The sequence below is a fragment of the Egretta garzetta genome, unplaced genomic scaffold (genome assembly GCF_000687185.1).
Source record: "Egretta garzetta isolate BGI_Z169 unplaced genomic scaffold, ASM68718v1 scaffold54, whole genome shotgun sequence".
Lineage (NCBI taxonomy): Eukaryota > Metazoa > Chordata > Aves > Pelecaniformes > Ardeidae > Egretta > Egretta garzetta.
The window spans coordinates 1,245,442-1,245,724 of NW_009259313.1; positions in this window are offsets into that span (position 1 = coordinate 1,245,442).

Genomic DNA, 283 nt, shown 5'->3' on the forward strand with positions numbered 1-283 from the left:
AAAGGAATTTTTAAAAAAATTTTTTGAAGACTCTTACCGCCGCTGTATCTCACATGAGTTCCTGCTTCTCCTCCTGAGGTTGCCAAGGTCCAGGGCTGCCTTTTCTCCCTCAGCCACCACTCACTGTCTGTAGTGAGCAAACCCCCAGATTTCTTAGAATCATAGAATCATAGAATGGTTTGGGTTGGAAGGGACCCCTACAGGTCATCTAGTCCAACCCCCCTGCAGGAGCAGGGACACCGCTAACCACATCAGGTTGCTCACAGCCCCGTCCAACCTGGCC